This window comes from Notamacropus eugenii, chromosome 3 (genome assembly GCF_028372415.1).
Source record: "Notamacropus eugenii isolate mMacEug1 chromosome 3, mMacEug1.pri_v2, whole genome shotgun sequence".
NCBI classification, from domain to species: Eukaryota; Metazoa; Chordata; class Mammalia; order Diprotodontia; family Macropodidae; genus Notamacropus; species Notamacropus eugenii.
Window position 1 is genome coordinate 148,969,780 of NC_092874.1, and position 6,466 is coordinate 148,976,245.

Consider the following 6,466-nt stretch of genomic DNA (forward strand, 5'->3'; position numbering starts at 1 on the left):
CCAACCCTTATCATCTTCCTGTTTTGTCATGTTAGCCAATCTGATAGTTGTGATGTGGTACCTCAGAGTTCTTTTGATTTGCGTTTCTCTTATCAATAGTGATTTAGAGCATTTTTTTCATGAGACTATAGATAGCTTTCATTTCTTCCTCTGAATACTGCCTGTTCATATCCTTTGACCATTTATCAATTAGGGAATGATTTGTATTCTTGTACAATTGACTCAATTCTCTATATATATTTTAGAAATGAGGCCTTTATCACAAACACTAGTTGCAAAAATTCTTTCCCAGTTTTCTATTTCCTAATCTTGGATGCATTGGGTTTGTTTGTCCAAAACCTTTTCAATTTAATGTAATCAAAATTATCCATTTTGTACTTCATAATGTTCTCTATCTCTTATTTTGTCAAAATTTTCTCCATTTCCCTTCCTCTTTCCCTCCTTCGCTCACTCTCTTGCCCGTCCCCTCTCCCCGACAGCCTCGCGCGCCGTCGCCTCTCTCCCTCGCTCCGGCTCCGGGAGCAAGACGCTCCTCCGCGCTCTAGATCGCATCAGCGCCCAGCTGCTAGACTCGCCCTGCTCCCCGCTCCCGCCCGCCCAGGGACCACACCGCGCTCCGGGTCGTCCGCTTTGGAAAGATGGCCTCAGGAGTGCAAGTAGCTGATGAAGTATGCCGCATTTTCTATGATATGAAGGTTCGGAAATGTTCCACACCAGAAGAAATCAAGAAATGAAAGAAGGCAGTTATCTTTTGTCTCAGTGCTGACAAAAAATGCATCATTGTGGAAGAAGGCAAAGAGATCTTAATGGGAGATGTTGGCGTGACCATTACTGATCCTTTCAAGCATTTTGTGGGAATGCTTCCTGAAAAGAATTGTCGCTATGCTTTATATGATGCAAGCTTTGAAACAAAGGAATCAAGAAAAGAAGAGTTGATGTTTTTTCTATGGGCACCAGAACTAGCACCTCTCAAAAGTAAAATGATCTATGCAAGCTCCAAGGACGCAATCAAAAAGAAATTTCCAGGCATTAAACATGAATGTCAAGCAAATGGACCAGAAGATCGCAACCGGGCTTCTATTGCTGAGAAACTAGGAGGGTCCTTAATTGTAGCTTTTGAAGGATGTCCTGTGTAGATGATCATGTCAGTGCCACAAGGTTGAAAAACTTCCATGTTTAATGTATCTTCTTGCTAAATATGTAAAACAAATATACTTAGGCCAGGGTTTCACTGAGGGGGAGCTGTCTTGTTCTAGATTAAATGAGATATTATATAAACCTGTATAAAATAACCCTAAATAAATCTAAAATCTAAAAAAAAAAAAAATTTTCTCCATTCTCCATAAATCAGACAAATATATTACTCTTTGTTACCCTAATTTGTTTATAGTATCAATCTTTATAAGTAGATCATATATCCATTTGGATTTCATTCTTGTGTATGGTGTCAGGCATTGGTCTATGCCCAGTTTCTGCCACACTGTTATCCAGTTTTCCCAGCAATTTTTGTCAAACAGTGAGTTCTTGTCTCAGAAGCTGGGGTCTTTTGGTTGATCAAACAGTAGATTGCTATATTCATTGACTATTGTGTTAGGTGTACCTAACCTATTCCACTGATCTACCCCTCTATTTCTTAGCCAGTATCAAGTGGTTTTGATGTTTGTTGCTTTGTAATACAATCTGAGATCTGGTAGGGCTAGGCCACATTCCCTAGCATTTCTTTTCGTTAGTTTCCTTGATATTCTGGACTTTTTGTTCTTCCAGATGAATGTTGATATTATTTTTTCTAGCTCCAGAAAATAATTATCTGGTAATTTGATTGGTATGGGACTGAATAAGTAAATTAACTTAGATATAATTGTCATTTTTATTACATTAGCTTAGCCCTACCCATGAGCAACTGATGTTTTTCCACTTACTTAGATCTGACTTTATTTGTGCAAAAAGTGTCTTGTAATTGTGTTCACATTGTCCCTGGATTTGTTGTGGCAGGTAGACTGCCAGATATTTTATAGTGTTTACCATAACTTTAAATGAGATTTCTCTTTCTATCTTTTGCTGACAGGCTTTGTTAATGATGCAAAGAAATGCAGATGATTTATATGGGTTTATTTTCTAACCTGCAACTTTGCCAGAGTTGTTTATTATTCCAAATAGATTTTTACTTGATTCTCTGGGATTCTCTAAGTATATCATCATACCATCTGCAAAGAGTGATTACTTAGTTTCTTCTTTGCCTATTCTAATTTTTTTCATTTCTTTTTCTTCTCTTATTGCTAGAGCTAACATTTCTTGTACCATATTGAATAACGATGATGATAATGGACATCTTTGTTTCACCTCGATGTTATTGGAAATGCATCTACCTTGTCCCCATTACATATAATGCTTGCTGATGGTTTTAGGTATATACTGCTTATTATTTTATGGAAGGCTCCATTTATTCCTATGCTCTCCAGTATTTTCAATAGGAATAGGTATTGTATTTTGTCAAAAGCTTGTTCTGCATCTTTTGAGATAAGCATATAGTTTCTGTTAATTTTGTTGTTGACATGATCAACAATGCTAATGGTTTTCCTTCAGCCCTGCCTTCCTGGTATAAATCCTACCTGATTGTAATGTATTATTCTCATGATAAGTTGCTGTATTCTTTTTGCTACTATCTTATTTAAAATTTTTGCATCTATATTCATTAGAGAAATTGGTCTATAATTTTCTTTCTCCATTTTGGCTCTTCCTGGTTTAGGTATCAGAACTATATTTGTATCATAAAAAGAATTTGGTAGGCCTCCACCAATTTTCCCAAATAGTCTGCATAGCATTGGAATGAACTGTTCTTTAAATGTTTAATAGAATTCACTTGTAAATTCATCTGGCCCTGGAGATTTTCTCCTAGGGAGTTCATTGATGGCTTGTTCAATTTCTTTTTCTGAAATGGGGTTATTTAAGTATTCAACCTTCTGTTAATCTGGGCAATGTATATTTTAAAATATTCATCCATCTCACTTAGATGGTCAAATTTATGGGCATACAGTAGGGCAAAGTAATTTCTTATTATTGTTTTAATTTGATCCTCACTGGAGGTTAATTCACCATTTTCATTTTGGATATTGGTAATTTGATTTTCTTCTTTCTTTTTTAAAATCATATTGAATAAAAGTTTATCAATTTTACTGATTTTTCATAAAACTAACTCTTAGTTTTATTTATTAGTTCAATAGTTTTCTTAATTTCAATTTCATTAATCTCTGCTTTGCTTTTCAGTATTTCTAATTTAGTATTTACTTGGGGATTTTCAATTTGTTTTTTTTTCTAGCTTTTTCAGTGGCATGTGCAATTCATTGATCTCCTCTTTCTCTATTTTATTCATGTAGGTCTTCAATGGTATAAAATATCCCCCGAGAACTGCTTTTGCAGTATACCTTAAGTTTTGGTAGGTTGTCTCATTGTTTTCATTCTCTTGAATGAAGTTGTTGATTGTTTCTGTCATTTGTTGTTTAACCCATTCCTTCTTTAGGATTAGATTATTTAGTTTCCAATTAATTTTTGGTCTATCTTTCCATGGTCTTTTATTACACATAATTTTATTGCATTATAATCTGAGAAGGATGCATTGACTATCTCTGCCTTTCTGCACTGGATTGTGAGGTTTTTATGTCCTAGTATATGTTCAATTTTTTATATGTGCCATGTGCCACTGAGAAAAAGGTATATTCCCTTCTATCCTCATTCAATTTTCTCCAGAGATCTATCATATCTACCTTATCCAGAGTTTTATTCACCTCCTTCATTTCTTTCTTGTTTATTTTGAGGTTAGATTTTACAAGTTCAGAGAGAAGGAAATTGAGGTCCCTCACTAGTATAGTTTTGCTGTCTATTTCTTCCTGTAACTCCCTTAACTTCTCTAAGAATTTGGATGCCCTACCACGTGGTGCATATATGTTTAGTAATAATATTGCTTCATTGTTTATGTTGCCTTTTGGCAGGCTATAGTTTCCTTCCTTATCTCTTTTGATTAGATCTATTTCTGCTTTTACTTTGTCTGACATTAGGATTGCTACTCCTGCTTTTTTTACATCAGGTGAAGCATAATATATTCTGCTCCAACCTTTTCCCTTTACCCTGTGTGTATCCCCCTCTTTCAAAAGTGTTTCTTGCAAACAACATATTGGATTATGTTTTTTAATCCATTCTGCTGTCTGTCCCTGTTTTATGGGAGAGTTCATCCCATTCATATTCCAGTTGTGATTACTATCTCTGTTTTCCCCTTTTCCTTTCTCCTTGTTTATTCTTTTAGTTCTCCCTTCCCCTCCACAGTAGAGTTTTAAGTTTTCACCACTGCCTCCCTTAGTCTTCCCTCCCTTCTTTCAGTCCCCCTCCCTTTTACTCCCCTTTTTCCTTACTACTTCTTCCCTCCATTTTATCCTCCCTTCCCTTTTCTTTCCCCTTCCCTCTCCTGCCTATAGAGCTAGTTAGATTTCTATACTTAACTGAGTTTGTTGTTCCCTCCTTGAATCAAATCAGATGAGAGTAAATCTCAAACAGTGCTCATCTCCCTCCCCTCTTTCCCTGTACTCTGTTTTTATGCCTCTTCCAGTGATGTGATTTACCTTTTTTTGCCTCCTCCTTTTCACATCTCCCATTACAATCCATTTACACCCATAAATCATATTTTTTATCATCACATCATTTAATTTATACCCATTCCCTGTATGTATATATACATATGTCCATTTTAAATATCATAATAAATATATAATGCTCAAGATTAATATGTATTAGCTTCCCTTAAAAGATATAAACAGTATGCCCATATTGAATAACAAGGGTTTTTTTTCCCCCTGTTTGCCTTTTTATGCCTCTCTTGAAACTTGTGATTGAAGATCGAATTTTCTATTGAGCTCTGGACTTTTCATCAGGAAAATCTGGAAATCCCTTATTTCATTGAATGTCCGTCTCCTTGCCTGAAATGTGATGCTCAATTTTACTGGGTAATTGATCCTTGGTTGTAGTTCCAGCTCCTTTGCCTTATGGAGTATTATATTCCAATTTCTCTGATTTTTTAATGTAGAAGCTACAAAGTACTGTGTGATCCTGACTGCAGTTCCTTGATATTCGAATTGTTTCTTTCTGGCTGCTTGCAGTATTTTCTTCTTTACTTGTTAGTTCTGGAATTTGACCATGATATTCCTGGGTGTTTTCACTTTGGGATCCCTTTCTGGAGATGAACATTGGATTCTTTTGATGACTATTTTGCTCTCTGGATCTAGGACCTCTGGGTAGTTTTCCTTGATCATTTCTTGGAAGATATTGGCCAGAATCTTTTTTTTATCATGACTTTCTGGAAGACCAATAATTCTTAGATTTTCTCTCCTGGATATTTTTTCCAAGTCAGTTGTTTTTCCAGTGAGATAGTTTGCATTTTCTTCTATTTTTTCGTTATTTAGATTCTGTTTATTTAAATTCTGTTTGACTGATTCTTGATGTATCATAGAGTCATTAACTTCTACTTGTCCAATTCTAATTTTTAATAGATTGTTTTATTCACTTAACTTTTGTATCTCCTTTTCCATCTGTCCAATTGTTCCTTCTAAGGAGTTATTTTCTCCAGTTAACTTTTGCACTTCCTTTTCCATTTGTGCAATTTTCCTAGTTAGGTTTTGTGCTTGCTTTTCCCTTTGTCTGATTTTCTTTTTTTAAGGAGCTGTTCTCTTCAGTGAATTCTTTTTTTCATATTTTAAAAATCATGGGCCAGTTTTTCTTCTACTTCTGTAATTTGTCTTCTAAAATCCTTCTTGAACTTTTTCAAGAATGCTCTTGGGACTTGAGATCAGTTTGTATTCCCTTCCAAAGTTTCAGATTGGAGTACAATCTCAATGCTAACCTCTTTGGTATTTGTGTTTTGATCTTTGTCCTCAGAGTTAGATTCTATGATCTTTACTAGTTTGCTTCTTGCTCATGATGTTCACCTTTTACCTGGCTTTTAGAGTGGATCTTTGCTTCTGGGACACAGGGGGCTCTCTCACGTGGTTCTTGTGCTTGAAACTTGAGGCTTTGTGTATTGTGGCTTCTGATTCTTTCAGCTAGAAGCAAAAATGGTGCAGCTTACCTGGTTTTGAACTGGCTGGTGTTCCAAAGCAGAGGCCAGGTGAAGTCATTCTGCAGAGTTACCCTGGAGCTTGCTGCATGAGGTATGGGGGAGGGGTGGCCTGGCTGCAGGCGATATTCTCTCCAGAGCTAGAGCACAGGTAGGCTCAGTGGTTGGTGAAGCCCCATCTGAGAATTTTTCCCCTGGCCATGTTAAGGCATGCCTGGGTTCCTGGTGTTGGTGTTTATGGGCTCCACCCCCGTGGGGCTCAGGATCTGCTCCTGGTTTGCTGAGGTGGGACTGTCTGGGACAGCTATGATCCTGCACCAGTCTCCTTAAGCCACAGCAAGAGGGACCCGCTTTACAATTTCCTAGCCT

The 6,466-nt window shown here is 36.6% G+C and overlaps 1 pseudogene; it reads left to right on the forward strand.

The window, feature by feature from the left end:
• Positions 1-561: 561 nt before the first annotated feature.
• LOC140531284 (destrin pseudogene) lies at positions 562-1,265 on the forward strand (annotated as a pseudogene).
• Positions 1,266-6,466: the final 5,201 nt, after the last annotated feature.